The following is a 15262-nucleotide window of genomic DNA, read 5'->3' on the forward strand; positions in this document are numbered from 1 at the left end:
ATTATTGAAAGTTCAATAACCTCAAGGTTCAAACTATGAAAAAATGGTTGGGTTTACTGTCTTGCTTGTCTCTTCACTAGAGGTGTACAAATGCTCTTTTTCTTCTCCCCGAGTACGAACAGCTCAATGGTGTAAGACTTCTTCTCCTGTCTCTGAGTTTCCATTGTATGCCAGTATGCCCATCACACACAAATGTAGGCAATACCGAATACTTTAAAGGCTGATCCTGACTGATTACCGCCCTCTTTACCACCTAGGACTAGGTGGTAAAGGATGGTTAGACTGGACATACAATTTCCATCTAGACTAACATGTATGAGTTATTAATGAACATGATGGAGTGACAATTAGATCACCATATTCATATATATATTTATACTTATATATAGTTTAGGTCATATATAACCTATGTTTGTGTATCTTGCATTTTTATGTCAGATGAGAAATGTGGGTATTGTGCTTACTGAACCAAGAACCAGCTGAAGCTGGACTACAAAAGCCTTATTCAAAACCAAAGAGGAATTAATTCTTGTCTAAACCAAGGCCAGCAGAACTGCTTTGGGAAGCAGCTTTGTGTTGCCATACTAAAAACCACGCTGAACTACCTATTTTGCTTTAAATCAGGCAGAGAACATTTTAAAGTTGCACTGGGCCTGCACATGAAACACCCTTTCAGGTACCTCATGGACCAAACGCTCTCCACCAACGTCTCGCACACTGGAATGACTCCAGCTACCTCTGACATTCAGTTTGGCCTACCAGACTGGATCACATCTTGACCCTGCACTCAGGCTGGCATTGAAGATGACAGAAATATTTTCTTCTCTATTCTGTGTTTGGGTCACTGGAGACCAAACCCACTCAGCTTTTCACAATATATTTAAATCCAGCTTCAAATAACAAGTGACCTTTGAATAATCCTATGGGAAAAATCTTCCTCCTCTTTAGCCATCAAAACACACGTGACCAGCGAGGCGAATGTTGCCTCATTATAACGCCTGCAATATCCTTCCAGATTAGTCATTTCCCTTCTAGGTTCACTGCAAGTCAAGTGCAATTTATTCTTATTTCATATCTTCTGTTTAGACAGTATTGCAGGGGGCATGAAATATTGATAGCTAATTCTCTAGTCACTAATTGTCCTAATCTTTCGTGCATTTATTTTACTTGAGTTAGAGTTTCTGAAGACAGGGAGGCATCCTAGTCTACAGCTGTAAAATGAAATTCTAGGCAGGGGATTAAAAAACAGGTTTTCCCAATAAAGAAATACATGCCTTCAGGCAACTGTTTGAAAATGGCTAATCTGCTTGTAAATGTACAATGTATTAGAAGACAGGGAGAAGGGACACTTGGAAAATTCTGTCCTGTACAGCTTTATCTAAGAATACCATTCTCACTGATGTAACTCTGACACATTAGTTTTAGAAGAGGTATGGAAATCAAACCTGAGGTATTGTTGTTCCCTGTATGGACGTTTAGATTAATATATCATTCTTATATGTAAAACAGGCAAATTTTTTATCCTTTTAACTAGGCAAGGCATAGTTTGTGAGGAAGAACATCGCATCAATGGTGGACTATTTCTTTGCTCTTCCAACTAACAAACCTCCTGCTCATTACTGGCCTAAATTTAGCTGATTTAGCCACACAAACATATCACACCTTAACTATGTTAACATAAATATGGAATAATAATGACTAATTAAATGAATAAAATTTACTTAACCAGTTGTCTATGGACAGAAGCGCTGACTTCTGCAGTAGTGCTCCCGTCCCTTGGGAAGGGTGCTCAGAGAGATGCAGAAGCCAGACTCAAGAGAGTGTTCCTCATGCCAAAGCAATCAGCGATATACAAAATACAAACAAGTGACAGAGAGAACTGCAGCTTTGGGTTTAGGTGTTTTGAAGCCCTGCATAACTGAAGATGACAATGTTTAATGAGCAGCTGAAGAGTAAAGAAAGGTAAAGATGCTCCTTGCAACTGCGGGTTCTCACATCTCTGGTTTATCAACTTGCTAAACAAGCAGCTATGAGCTCACTAGCACACAGTCATTTAAAGCTTTGAACTTACACAGGAGTAATCCTGTATGTGGGGGTCACAGAAGTCCTGCTTTGAAAAAAAGGGGAAGCTTTGATATAAGCTGTTTTATTCAAGAAGGCAAATAATCAGACTCCTGCACTGTCTGCTGCGAATCAAGCCTATAAAGGTCCCTATAAAGGTCATATTGGGGTACAACTCTAAAGTTTTACCATAGCAAATAAAATTTTGAATTTCCCCTATAAAAGGAAAGTCTTGCCTTGCTCTAATCTTTAGAGTTTAAATTAATTTTTCATTCTATTAACATTCAACATAATAGGATACAATGGTCCCCAAGGCATTCTTCGTAATATACTTTGTACAGCGGTTTGCAAATGATCTTACTAGTTAATGGAACTATAAAAATTACTTGCACATAAAGGTCAGGAAAAATAAAGATAAGTATATACTTTTTTCCACTGTCCTGTTCAACACTCAGCTAAAGGCCCCTGGAGTAAAGAAACTTGTACTAATGCAAGGGATATAATTCCTCCCAGTATAATAACCGAAGCAGTTCAACCTTTGGAATTCCAGACCTTTTATGTCTGCATTTTCCCTGGACCAACTCTCTTGAACAATCCAGCACCTCATTGATCAGTTTATTATTAGCATTCTTGGCATGAGTTTAAGATCGGTTTGTAGTTTGATTCAGCCTGGTAATAAAATGACCTACATCAAAGCCCTGCCAAAATGCCATCTTTGTAGTGATGCGTTTAGCATGAGCTGTTTGGCCACATTCAAGGTCACACAGCAACTGCTCCTTATCATGTAATGAAGTCCACAAAAGGGCTCTGTAACAATTCACTTGATGCTTATCATTACTCTATAATTACAAATAGTGCTTTTTTTTAAACATATAAGGTCAATCCTCAGGGAAATAAACCTAAAGATTAAATTCTTTTCACACCTGAAATAACTGTATAGATTTCTCTAACACTAGCACTTCTTCATTTAATTGTCCTGAATTTGAATTTAGAGATATTAAACAGGTTGTCTATGTCTCCCATCTACAGAGTTTTAAATAGACAGAGTGTTGTTACTGAGGACTACACTGCTAAGTGGAGCAGACTCTTCTGCCTGGAGAATACTTTCATTGCAGCGTTACTGAGTGGCACCACAGTTGGATTATCCCAGACAAGAGCAGCCACAGTCCAGGGATTCAGAGGTACTTCGTCTTTTTGATCCTGCATTCCTCAGGATGGACCCAGACTGTGACTCTGCAGGTTCATCCCTGCCATACCATGCTGTTTTATACACACTGACATACCCTGCCACCTTATCAACCCACTCAGTGGTGAAAGTGTGGTCAGAACTGGATTTCCTTCTAAGGGAGTAAGCATGGATTTCACTTTGGAAAGCTTACTGGCTTGTCTGAACATATAATGTGTATTTTTTTCACAAAAGGTAGAGTGAAAAGAATGTGTCTTGTGCTTCCAATGGAATGTGGTAACATTTGCAGTGGTCCTTTGAACTTGGATTTTCACAGCCACTGACCCAAAAAGTTCCATCTCTCTCTTGGGAGTTGGACCTGATGATCTCTTGAGGTCCCTTCCAACCCCTACGATTCTGTGATTCTACGACTCTGTGTGATTCTCCCACTTCAGCTGGGGGACTTTATTGCACTAGACAAGCAAAATATCTCCGAAACAAGAAGCAGTGCAATTACAAAGTCTGAAAGAACCCAGTGTAGAAAGCAGAAATGGGCTTCATGAACTGTGTTCATTCCTAGCAATGCATGTTGCTGAAGAGATGAGCTGCAGTGAGTTTCTCAGGCTCTGCCAGCTTTCTGCCCAGGGACTGTGGTGCAGGCAGGAGGAGATGGAAAACATAAATAAATGTAGATACATTAGAATAATGGAAAACATTGCTAACCAAAGGTACAGATGCTACTATATGAGAACAGAGACACAATGAGAAATTCAGGCACTCTCCTAGAACTACACAGAATGAACCAGCCTATTCTGACGGCACAGGTGGCAAAAGGTCACTGTCCCTTGGCTGCAAGCTCTTCAAACTGCTTTTCTTTTGTCTGCCCCAGTTTATGCACTGGCTGCCAGTTTTTCTGCACTATGCACTAACCTCACCCAAACTATAACCGATTTAATTTACCTGGTGTGAACCAAAGGTCAACCTGCATTTTTTTCCAGGTGTTGCTGGTATTTTATCTTCAGGTCATCTAACCAGTTCACTCCACACCTGATAGCTGTTGGACTACACAAAGCAGAAATTTAATGGAACTAGTGATGTTTTCCTTCACTATCTAATATATGTCCCTGGAACAATTTAGGCCAGAGTAGCACATTCGTCCAGTCCCTCATGCCACTTTTAGGAGAAAGAATAATTTTGTCAGGTGAAGGAGCAGTTATCTCATGGCTGGTGGTTTCAGATAATGCAGAGAGGTCACAGATGAAAAAAAGATGAAAAAGATGCTTGCTCCTTATCCGTTATCAGGAATCTAGTCACTCGGGGCCACTCTGGTCTTTCCATCTACTTGTACTGGCCTGGATCCAGGTTGTGCTTAGTCTAGGATATTAGCTTTGTTAGATAAGCTTGCAGTCAGGTTTTGGCTAGATACTCTGAGAATATGCTCAGCAAAGGAAGTTTTCATAGTAAAAGAAAGATAACTACAGCTATTGCACCTATGTAGGTTGTCCTCATTCTTACTTTTATTGCTTATTTGTGGAATGGAAGATTCCCTCTCTTAACCACTGACTTTCTATCAGGAATAATGCTGATCAGATGGTTTCCTGGATAATCATTTCAATAAAGAGGGATAATAGTTCTTAGCATCACTTAATATCTATTTCCGTGGTCATCACTCAAGATACCTTCATTAATTTATCACCTTGGATAGCACTTTAATGCAGGGTTTAGCAAATTTAAGAGACGAAGACATGAAGAGATCTCAAAGCCTGCCCAGGTTTTGAGGAATTTATTGTTCCAGTATATGGGAACCTCTATTCTTCACGTACCTCTTTGCATCCAATGAAAGTACTAATAAAATTATACAAAACCAAGATCCACATGAGCAACGAAGAGATGAGACTGATGCAGATCACATAACGGCAACGCATTCCAAGACCAGCTCCTTTCCTGTAGGTGCAATTACATTGCATTTTGGGGGCAGATTTGGAATTAGAGATTATGTCTCTATACAGTCAGAACAGAATCAATGATCTTTCTTGTTGTCTGGGACACAGGGAGTCTCTGACCACTGCCTTAGTGAGATATTGATCTGCTCAAGATAGCGGCTAGGTCGTGTTATCCTCTCTCTTGACACCCTGCCAAAGCTTAGGGAGTGGGTTACACCAGAGATAACTTGTGAATGTCTAAACTAAAAGAATCAAGGAGATATATTTTGACAATTTTGTCTTCTCCCAGGTGCAGAATCTGACATGTGTCAGTGTCATCATTGACAAAGTATCAGTAAATCCCTGCATGAATCTGGTAGGAAGTAAGAATTTGTCAATAAGCATAAGACCTATGATAGCTTCAGCTCCAATTTCTATTGCCAGATAAAAGGCAATCTGGGGCCCTGATAACTAATGGGAAGGTGAACAGAGGGACTCCCACATTCTTGTCATGGCAAAGTGTACCAGGCAGATGGCATGAGCTAGTGTACAGCTCCTGGAATAATTCCAGTCATCCCTCCATGTTTCAGACTCTCAGGCCCCTTGCAGGAAGAACACTCACAGTTTACCACAGTTACTGGAGGTTCTGGTGCTGATGCAAATCTAGTTTAGTCCATGCTGCAATCTATGGTCTGCTGTAGGCTCTCCTTTAGGGACTGCTTAGGGAAACAAACTGAGCCTAGGGAAGGTCACGGTACAGAAGAGATTGCTACTTTTTCTACATGCCCTGGGAAAAACAAGACTGGTGGAGCACTTTTTGGAATTGCAGTCTGGTTGGGTCTGAGGAACAGCTGAGCTGGAGCAGCACAACCCTGAGAAAGGAACGGCATTCCATCAGTGGCCATAAAATAGCACCAGTGACAGTAATAGAGCAGAAGGTTAGAGCCCTGCAAAAGGAGAAGTCGATGGGAGTCACACATTTAACAGACTTGGTGTCATTTTGATGCCCCATTGGCTTCATCTGCTCTGCTAGAGAGAGGGAATGGGAGATAGTACTTACCACTTAATGATGTCTGAACGAGAGCTGAAAAGCAGCCTCCTTGTAGCAGCAAATGTCAGAAGAGCAGAACTGGGGTCAGTAAGCTGAACCGCTTTGTGTCTTTGGCTGTGCGAATAACAGAAGAGCTCTGCAGTACTTCAGAGCACAAAAAGGGAACTGTGGGAAGGCATTGCGGGACTCCCAGCACTCAAGTGCATCTGCCCTGCAAAGTGGACAGGTTATGGGGTTGGGTAAAAGCAACACTGATCCATTAGCCTGCAGATAAAGTCACAACCAGGCTGTGGCAAGAGGAATGTGTGCAAAGGCACAGGGGAGTTAAGTTTAAGAACCTAGGAAAATACTGCAGTGAAGACAAAGCATCTGTCTAATGCGTGATTTCAACCACTTCATGACTAACATCACACATCTGGGGAAGACCTCAGGCCAAGTTCAGAGATGACAGTCTGCACTGGGTTGCCTCTTGCACAGCACCAATGCTCCACAGGGACCAGAAGACCTGGGCTCACTCTGTGGGGAAGAGAGAAATTCCCCCTTTGGGTGAAATCCTGACCACTCTAAGCTGAGTCCTGCTGCCAAATCCCTTACCATTTCTAAGGCTCAGTTGTTCTCAGCGCCACCGCAGAAAGTGAATCTGAGACCATAGAGAACTCTTTGGAGAACAGCTAAATATTGATATTTATTGATCATTTAAGGCCTGTAACTGATTTCATGCATTTTCTGCCACTGCTTCAACTAGAAATAATCATTGCTTTCTACCATGTCGAGGGGAAAGACTTACCCTGAGATCAATTCTGCTGATCAATGTTCTAACACAATATTATTCTGTGGGATAATTTTCAGCATTTAACTTTTTCTGGTAAATGATTTCCCATTGCCTCACTGCAGGGTTCAAAACAATCATTATCACTAGTTCAAACTGTTAATGAGGTTAAGCGAGATCCTGAATCAGCAGAGCAGAATCTGTGACCCAGGAAAGCTTTTCCTCTCCTGTGCCCTCTGTCTACTCCTTCCATTTTGGTAAATTGACCAACTCTATCCAGCAATTTGTAGAAAATACATTTTCACTTGTTAATTTTCTACTGAAACTTGATTCATCCAAGCAGCAAACTTAATGACAATTTGTCTGCAAGTTGTGCTTTACATTGCACCTTTAGAAGAGCACTACTGTCTTTTTCTGAGTAATGCAGATATATTAACATCTACTCTAATGCACTGTCTTTCATTCTCTCCATATAGGATCCAATAGACCTCACTCCATCAAAAGCCAAATGCAGCCAAATAGTGTTTGCCAGCAGCAGACTCCAGTTGTTTTTAGGACAAAAGAGGAACAAGTAATTCTCCTGTACTAAAACCAGTTGAAGAATTCCTCAGTTATTCTGTTCCTGACCTCAGGGGATTTTTTTCTGTTGTTGCCTATGAGAATGAAATTCTTGCCACGCTGGGGAATAGAGGAGAAGCTCATAACTAACAATGATCTCATGTCCTTTCAGCTTTCCTGACAACCCTGGAAGAAGCAATCAAAGCTACCCAAAGAAGAGCAAGCATAACCTGTTCTACCAAACTGCCTGTGAGGGCAGGTAGTATCAAACTAGACTCAACAGACTGTTGAAGGAATGATGCTCTCTAGTCATAGGTATGGACATCTTCTTCTGCAGTCTGGGCTCTCCTAGGAGTTGTGTTGGAATGGGAAGTTGTGAAGTACAAAGTTAGAAATTAGCTCAAAGTGCTAATTCTAAAATAAATATTTCCATCATAAAAAGACTGGAGGAACATATAGTGAGTGCTCTGCAACTGAGGAAGGTGATAACTACATTACAGATGAACAGGGAAGTACTTGTATCACACATGGCAAAACTGTGTGAAACCCATCAGCAGGTGGATGGCATTTCTAGCCAAGTGAGCCTCACTATAGCAATTTCACTACTATATTACTACTGCCTTGCTTTGCTACCTCTGCTTTAGTACTATGACTGTGTCACTCAAATAGACTGGGAAGTTACAGGTTCCAACACTGGCTAGGAACTGGTTTGACAGAAGGAAACATACAGGATAATGTCAAAGCAAATGAGCTATTATCAAAAAAAGCATTTATAGCAAGGGCAAGATTCTTAGATGTGCTGCAGAAGAAAGTGAGAGAGACATGAGCAGGACTTTGGCCTAAACAGCCCAGTACAAAAACCAACCCAGTTTGCTTTGTTCTCTGAAAATTGTCTCAAATTTACAGCATTTACATATTTTGCTACAGGTCACCCACTCAGGGCATTAAGTGAATTTCTTTGGGTACAAATTCCATCATACTGCAGTTCCCATGGAGTATTTATTTTTGGATCTGATAGCAGTGCCACACGTCCATAATTCTCTGATTACCAACTTGTCCTGAATTGTGGATCTCATGCCAAGAAAATTTTGGTTTCTGTCAGCAAATGACACGGCTCCACTGCTGATTGATTTTCATAGGCAGGGAGTATGGGCTGTGCCTAAGAGTGAGGATGGGTGCATCAAAGACATTTCTGAAAGATCAAAAGTAGATAGATAAGACATCTGGACCGCATGGTACTTCTGGCTACCTTTGCTAAGCAATGCAACACCTAATAAAACTAAATTGCACTGATTCTCCTAGATAAATTTTAGCCTATAGTACATGGAATAAACTATTGATTTTTCTAACAAAACCTTTCTTCATTCTTATTCCAAATTTCACCAAGGCAATCTAAAAAAATCCTTTTCTTTGTTTCTTGCCAAAATAGGATGAACATGGACAAATTTCTGAAGGCAAACCTGTCACTGAGGCCAGGCTATCAGATGCCATGGGCCTTACCGGGCCAATGAATTTCAGGTTTCATTTCAGATCAAACCACATACTGCAAATGAAGGTCATCCTGATGGAAACAGGGCTAGAAGTACAGTCTGAATTTCATGTTAATGTATAAGCTTTGCTGGGGATGGAATACTTAAATACAAACATTTTTCTCTCTTCTCACATTTCAAAAGGAACTATAACAATTGTGTTTCAGAGCAACTTACTGAAAAGAACTGCAAAAATACCCCAGGAAACAAATTATTGCATAATTACAGGGGCTGGTTCTCACCTCAAGCTACTTGTTTAAACCTTCTGTGACCAAGTCTAGATGGTAGGAGGTCAGTCGATTCAGGATCAAGTCTAATTTCCTAGTAGTATCTGGGTTTCTCTAAAGAGAAAGTATCTTTCTTTAATAGAAACTCTTTCTCTGAGACTCTTTCACTAAAAGAAACTTTTAACTAATGAGACACAGTAAAATGTACTTTCTGACTTATGTGATTCCCACTGTTACCTGAAAACAGAAGATGGGAATTGGAAATAAAACCTTTTACCTGCACTGCCAGAAGCCATTGAAGATGCCTAACCTCTACTGTAGGGTAAATTTAACAAAGCATTTGCATAAACAGCATTATTAAACAGTATTGGGTGAAAAAATGATCATTTTGGATGCTTTTAATAAGGTTTATAAAAGAAATTCTATTTAAACTATAGGTTTTCCTGAAATATTATACCTGTGAATGCAGGTGTAGGGCTACCATATCAGATCCTGAGGTAGGTACCAGGGACTGGCTTCAGCAGAGCTCTTACGGGCACTACGCTGCTGCAGTTAAAAGCTTCCTTTTGACACATGCTATACTGAAAGGCAGCTTTATTTTCTTTATAGATGTTTATAACCTGATTCATACAGAGTTTCTTGGTTTTAATCAGAAAAAAGGCTCTGGCTCAACATACTTTAGTATGTACATTAACATACTTTTTCAAGTTAAGACTATCTTTTAGTGGGTTTGCAGATGGATTTCTGAGCGTTACAGTATTGAAAGTAAATCACAGGCTTCAAAAAGGAAAAGTCTTGATCAAAAGAAGGAAAGCTTTCAGATTAAATGGGTTGAAAGTATCTCTTGACTTACTTAACCTTTATTAAAGTGAAAGGCATGTGCAACAATACACAAATATAAAGTGGAATGCTATAATCCTGTGACAGGAAAAAAAGAGGATGTAAACAGTCAAAGAATATCTGGTTCCAGAGGACGTGGCCATGGCTGGTTAGAAGAGCTCTGTTTCTGATTAGTCTTTTTGATATTTGATTAATACTCTTACACTGCACAAGAGTATGAAGTGTTAACAGATGCTTTTCAACCTATCAGCTGTCCCCATCTTCTCCTTTCACTGAGAACAAGTAGGAACCAAAAATGAACACTGATTTGCCATCTGACTGCACTGCCAACCTGAAATGGCCATCTAGGCATGCTTGGGCACCTTGAGTTCACTCCTACCAGCCATTTGCTCTACCAGCCATTTTTGCTTTCCCCATGAAGAACTCGTCCTCCACTCTCACCCACTTCACACTGTTGAGGAGTTAACTCTGCTTAGAAATGGTGCATAGCCACAGCATACCCGTAGCATTCAACACCTTTGAAAGCCAGGCTCCTGAAGCAAAACTGTGGTTCCAATAAGAAGTTATTTCTTTTTTATGTCCCACAGAGATCTTGTGCACAAGATGGCAACTTAATATTTTCTACACTTTGATCTAAATGATTTAAGCTTCAGAGTTAAAAGTAGCTTTTTATTTTACCATAAATTATCACTTTCTACAAATTTTGAAGACTTATTTCATAACAGAGTACTATCTGTTGCATTAAGCTACAGAGCAGCTGGCCTATATTCATAGGCTATCACATATTCATCAGACAGGGATGCAGTTGCAGAAGCAACTGGAGAATGATGGAATAATACACCTTTATTCTAGCATGAGAATTCACAGCATCAAATAAATGTCACGTGAGACCAAACTGGTTGGGAGCAAGGAGAACGACCCCCTCTTCAAACTCCCACCCAGTAAATGCACTTCCATGTTTGAGACACCAACATCAACAAGCACAACTAGTTTGGTACAGTATTGTGTATGGCAGGTTCCTGTGGTATTCCTACTGTGAATGTCATGGGCATTTTTAAGAGCGACTGCTTAAAGGGAGTGATAATTACAGACACAAGTGTAAAAAGTTCACATAAAAGAAATGCACATTTTGCACAGGAAGGTGCTCAAAGTGGTAATCTCAAGTCTGACACGCAGCTCTTGCACCCAATTCAATCTGCCAAGTGCCTCCAACCAGTCTCAGTCCTGACAAGAGGTGACAAGGAATAACTGAACTGTAAGTAAATGCACCCAGGTAGCCAAATGCCTCCTCCTGCCTGCACAGGTTGATATATTTAGGGTATCCATGGCTGTTGCTATAAATGGCTGAGAGAGCAGTGGGTGGCAGGAGCAAGGCCTGCAAACCCTCAGCCAGCCTGGGCAGCTGCCAACAGTGGCTCATCCTTTCCAAGGTTCTGGAGTGAAAAATACTTGAAAAGAATGGTTCCCCTCAGCTTTCAAAGCAGTCCCCTGGCACGACTGATACCAAGAGGTGACAAGACCAAAAGGAACCTTAAGGAGATTTCATGAAGATGATAGCAGTGAATTTAACTAACTACAGTATGGCTGCGTGTTCCAGGTCTGGCTGGGATGGAGTTACTTTCTTCATAGCTGCTAGGATGCTGCTGTGGTTTAGACCTGTGACCAAAACAACCTTGAGAATTCCAATGTTTTAGCTATCCCTGAACAGTTTGCAGAGCAACAAGTCTTTCCCTGTTTCTCATGCTGCTGACCCCCCCAGGGAATAAACTGAGGCTGCACAAGAAGTTGGGAGGGGACATGACCTGGCAGCTGACCCAAATTAACCATAGAGATACTCCTTGCATTGCAACTTCATGCTCATCAATGAAAAGGGAGAGGGAGTTTGGGGAGATTAGCCACCTTTTGCTCAGTAATGGCTGGTATTGATCTACCCATGGGAGGTGGATAGGGACTGCTTTTGCATCACTTGTTTCATTTTGTTCTTCTCTTTTTTCCCACTTTTCTTTTGTTTATTAAACATTTTTTATCTCTCTCCACAAGGTTTCTTTCACTCTTCCTTTCCTCTTCACTGTACCACAGTGGGAGGTGAGCAAGAGCGGCTGTTGGGTCAGTGAGCAAGCAGGTACTGGAGTTAACCCACAGCTCTGAGCTATGCATTATTCTGCTGTATGCACTTCAGACATCCTTGTGATAGGAATTCATTTTTATTTACAGTTTTGATCTTACAAGATGCCTAGAAAAGAGGAAGAGGGGTGACTGGCGCTTACATCTGACATAGGTTACAGGACCTCTTTTTGTTGGTCAACAAGGAATCTGCCTTAGGATGGTTCTGACAGGTGGCTTCCCAGATGTCTGGAGCTGCTGTGTGACAAAGACCCCAGGAACACACAGGGAAAGGCTGAAGCCAGAAGAAACTACAACAGAAGTGGCAAAAAGTGCTATCTCAGATTTTGTACGACATCAGAAGCTCTTTTGAAAGGCCATCTTGATTTAGGTAATTGCTTTCCCTGTCTTTCTCTCTCTCCTTCCCTACTAGACTTTAAAACTTCTTCAGAGCACAAGGGAAATAAATATATTAAACAGGAGAAGGATGTAAAGGAGTGGTCAAGAAAACAACTTCAATTTTAAACATGTGTTTGATTTCACACATCTATCTTCTTTCCAACCCTATTGATTTCAATAAGTTAACCCAGCTCACACACAGCCAGACTACTAACAAACTTCAAAGTCTTTTGGAAGGAAAAGTCTTCTGGAATTCTCTGCCTTCATAATTTGGTAAATGGTAATGTATGCATCCTGAAAAACAGTTCACTCATAATGGGATGGATAGAATCTTGTTTTTATAAATCTAATGTAAGCAAAGGGAGCAGTGCAGCAAGGACTGAGCCATAAAGCTATTGTGGATTAGCACCAGTGCCCTCCACACTGTTCTAGATCCATGTGTTAACCACACTGAAATGATTTAAAGTAGAAGGGGGCAGGGGATTTTGGAAGGCAACTGAGACATTGAAGATGATGTGAAAGTGAGGATGAAGTAACTGAAGATGTTTGTTCAAACAGGGTGGATGTCTGTGGATTTACAGCAGGTGGAGACCAACCTCTCTTTGCTAAAAGTGGGTAAATTAAGGGACTAAACTTTATATTGCTCACTCTTTGAATTCAACAATGAACTCACACCTATGATTCTTGTGACTTTTTTCTCATCCTGCTGAAGCTTCCAGGCATCCAGGTCATTAAGCATGAATACTGTGAGCAGCTCTGGATCCAGCGCATCCTTCTATGTCTACATTCCCAGTATTCTTTTATAGGGATCCAACTGAGATTGCCTAAAGCAGCCAGAAAAGCTTTTTTACTGCTACACTAGCAACAGCCTAAATCTTTTTTGAACTATAATGCCTGCATAATTTTTCCTCTGATATTTATTAAGTCCCTTGAGACATTCTATAGCTTTAGCATACCCTTCTTGCCACCTTTATGAAATCCTCATTCCTTTGCATGAACATTTTGTTTCTCCTCCTTCTACTGCCTTTCTTCCAGAGGTCCTTCCCTTATTTCATTACTACTCCCCACCAGCCTCCTTGCAAATCCATCAGCATCCAGAAGCTGACTGCAAATATAAAATGATGGATGGGAGATGAGAATTGATTTTTTCACCTTCCCAAAGAGGTCTCTCCATTACCTCCAGGCTAAAGAGTAACCCAGTGTCTTTGTCTATGCCACAAAATGAACCCACCTACTTAAAAGGCTGGTCTCCTTCTTCCTGTCCCCATACACCTGCCTCCCCAGATGCTGAGAATGAATAAGCAAAGGACTCTGCTGTTTGCAGAGCTCTGGCCTGCTCCACTGTACATATCAGATGGTGATATATGGCTCTGAGGTTTCACTCAGCAGTATGGTAGCAGAAGCAGATAACCAGTTCTGTTGCTTTTCTGTCAACCCACCAGCTCATTCCATAGAACTGAGGGGCTTCTCCCAGTCACCACACAGTGGTAAGAATGTTGCTATACTGTAACTACAACTACTACTATTTCTTGATTCCTGTACCAGTTTCCTCTCACATGGGAACAGGGGACCCAAATTATTTTCCCCATATTCTTCTCTGGGAGAAGATGTAGAGAGTCATCTCAAATGCCCATCAAAGGAGAAATTTCAAAGTCTCTCTGTCAGGGAAGGCAGCAGGCCTGCCAGCAGCCTGAGTCTCCTCACAGAAGGCATAGGCCTTGACAAGATCCTCACGTTCCTGTGAGACAAGAAAGTTACTCATGCTGAAAGGTTTTTGATAATCACACTCTCAAAACATGGCAGCCTTGAAGACAGGGGTACAGACTGCCCTAAACCAAGGGTGTAAGTGAACATGTCATGAACCAGGCATAATAAATGGTTGACACAGCAGCTGTGCTAACTAACAACATTTAGCTATAAGATATGCTTATCAGAACCTGTTATAATTACTAACCAATCAGCTTGGTGTGTACAGTGTGTGTAACCACTTAGCAGTAACAAATATATATAATCTGTGTTATTTTGCTCAATAGATGGCTTCACCTTAATTCATATTGAATTGCGTGTTGCCCATCGCTGATCTCTGCATCTCTCCTCCTGTCAGTCCAGCTCTATAATTAATAACACTATGTGCAGAATGGCCTTCCACACCATCTTCTCACACTGATATATCCCAAATCAGAAAGAGAAAACTAATGTCCCCTGATACAAAGTATCTATGTACTGTTATATCATTTCCCTTAATTTATGTTGCATTATTGATGTACAGAATGCCCTACTTGAATAATGTAACAGTAATGCTCTCACAGAAAGCACTAGCACCAGCTTTAAGGTGTATCTATAAAGGTAAGAAAAATATATTTCCTAAGTCCATGAGTCTTCAAACAATATATTTTCACGTTACAGGAAGGCTCAGCATGAGGAATTTAAAATTGTGGTGAGGAGGAGTGGGACAACATTTCTTCTAAAATGTTAATGAGCTGCTGCCTTACAAAGTGCAAATAATCAACAAATCTGACATATGAACAAACATTATGAATATTCAGGAAGTTTAAGCCGCTGATTCAACATTTTTCTAGGCGTGTGCAACTTTTGCACTGATCACATAAGCTATTATTTTTCTTTTCATCATAAGTAC

At 40.8% G+C, this 15262-nt stretch overlaps 1 protein-coding gene across 2 annotated transcripts in view; it reads right to left on the reverse strand.

The window, feature by feature from the left end:
- Window positions 1–15262, reverse strand: part of MEGF11 (multiple EGF like domains 11) — a gene marked incomplete at its 3' end in the record, with an annotated part of 205422 nt that overhangs the window by 180262 nt on the left and 9898 nt on the right. The gene's annotated exons all lie outside the window — the stretch shown is intronic.

This window comes from Gallinula chloropus (genome assembly GCF_964237585.1).
Source record: "Gallinula chloropus genome assembly, chromosome: 9".
Lineage (NCBI taxonomy): Eukaryota > Metazoa > Chordata > Aves > Gruiformes > Rallidae > Gallinula > Gallinula chloropus.